The sequence below is a fragment of the Brassica oleracea genome, chromosome C8, assembly GCF_000695525.1.
Source record: "Brassica oleracea var. oleracea cultivar TO1000 chromosome C8, BOL, whole genome shotgun sequence".
NCBI lineage: Eukaryota > Viridiplantae > Streptophyta > Magnoliopsida > Brassicales > Brassicaceae > Brassica > Brassica oleracea.
Window position 1 is genome coordinate 22,172,109 of NC_027755.1, and position 2,328 is coordinate 22,174,436.

Consider the following 2,328-nt stretch of genomic DNA (forward strand, 5'->3'; position numbering starts at 1 on the left):
AAAAAATTGGACCAAATCCAACCCAAAAACCCAAACGTCCAGACCTAAGTGTATGAATGAGCATTCGGGTACCCATTTGGGTACGAGTCAATTCTTTAGGGTATTAGAGTTTTGAGTTTTTTGGGTAGGGTTCGAGTAGGTCCTCCAAAAATGGATATGTTCGGTTCTGATGTATATGAATCTGAAAATAACCAAATAACATATGTATCTGAAACATGTTTGTAATACCTGAACCGGCCTATTTTTAAAATATAACTAATATATATTTACATTCCGGATATCTTAGAATACTCATTCGGTTTTCGGTTTAGGTCGGGTAAATTATTTTTCTTTTTCTTTTAAATCTGAATTATTCAAGTCCCCGACATTTGGATCAAATTAGGTATTTGAAATATTTCCGGTTATAGTTCAGTTTGGTTCCTTTTGGAATCGAGTCAGTTCGAGTCATAATGCAAGTAACTCTAAAATACATGTAATTTGGGTATGGAATAGTCTAGCTCAGTTTGGATATTTAGGAACAAAAAAAAAATTTAAATATCAGAAAAGACGAAAGACGAAAAATACATAAAGTACTAATTCATATCCAAATTTATTTATAACCCAAACAAAATCCGCGATTTTGAAGCGCGGATCAAAATTTAGTATATGCTTAAGATTTGAACTTTGAACAAATGGGTCAACTGTACATAATTTACTTAACCATCTTATTTTACCCTAACAAACTTTCGATATAAACAACAACAACAAAAAAAAAGAAAAAATCCCTCCTCTTCGAGTAGCTCCACCACTGATCATATGGAAGATTATATGGAGGTCTTCATCCAGACACATTAATATGGCCAAGCCAATCTCCAAAGGAAAGAAATATTTGTTCTCCTAAAAATTATTTGATGCTGTAATCAAAATGGATTAATGTGACAAAAAAGTGGGTGTCATAAATCTAGATCTGAGTAATAATGGGTTGGGACCCAATTCTCTATTTTTTGGAAATGTTAAAAAAAATCTATCATAGATTATATTTAAAACATTTTTATATTTACAAAATAGCACACATTTTTACCAAAATAACCTTTATTAAAAGGTATAAAAACACATACACCCATTAACTAAAAGATTTAGAAATTATAGTTAGATTTTGGGATGGAAATTTATGGGTCATGATTTATGGTCTAAAATTTAGCGGGTACGATATAATATTTAGAGTGATAGTATGTATTTCTGTTAAATAAATATTTCATAAATATTTTAAAAGTATTTATATATGTTAAATATATTATTCATGACAGATCGTTAAGTTTTTATTATTATTTAATGGAAGATATTCTGATTATTTTCTTTTTAGTGTACTATTTTGTGATAAATATTATTTTATGAATAAAGCATTTTGTAAAAAAACATGGTAAAAATGAGTTGGAACTCTTTGACTGGCAGAACACTACATATCTTTGTGAGAGGAGAGAATGTTGAATCGTCTAGGGATCGAGATATCACCCCCTATTTCTCATGATTTGCGAGATGATGGCACAAGACCATGGTTGTGTCTACCTTTCTATCATCTGTCTATTTTCCGCTTTCGTCTCCACTTTTACAAGACTGACTTAAAAAAAATCCATATCTGCTTAGGTTTCGGGCTGGGTTGTCTCGGTTGGCAGGTTAGGTCAAATGTCGTGTCTTTTTTTTTTGGAAAGTGTAAGAGAAATTGATCATTGTGCTATAACGAAACTTTTGATGATTTTGTGCGGTGTTACGCAAGCATCATGTCAAGTATAGACACGGTATTCAAGTTCCAGACTAGTTTGGTATTTTGCCAAGATACCACTCATCGGTCAAAATTATTTACATGATAATTAGACCCGTCTAAACTATTTAATAACCTTAGGCCAAACATGATAATTGGTGTAGAGAAGCGTCGCTTTTTAAGCCCTTTTTGAGAAGTCGGGGGATTTAAAAAGAAACTATTGTCATATTTATATGCCATTATTTGATTGGAATATACAAAATCTATTAGATTGATGTATAGTGATGGTTTAAGTTTGTTAATATGGTTCTCGCTCAGATATCATAATTGTGACACCCCGATCCAGCATAGCTGAAATGGTCGGCGATATCATGACACTTGTCTCCAGCCACAAGGCCGAAACAATGTGTCTTTAGGATCCCAGGACGTCTTTGACAAAAACCCAACAATATGAGCTGAACCTGAAATGAAGGAAGAAGGAGGGGTGAACATTTCGACAAAAGCTCAGTGAGGGAAGCTCCAGGAGCCCCGAAATCAATCACCAACAATCATCACACAACATAGCATAAGCATCTAACTTTAACATTCAG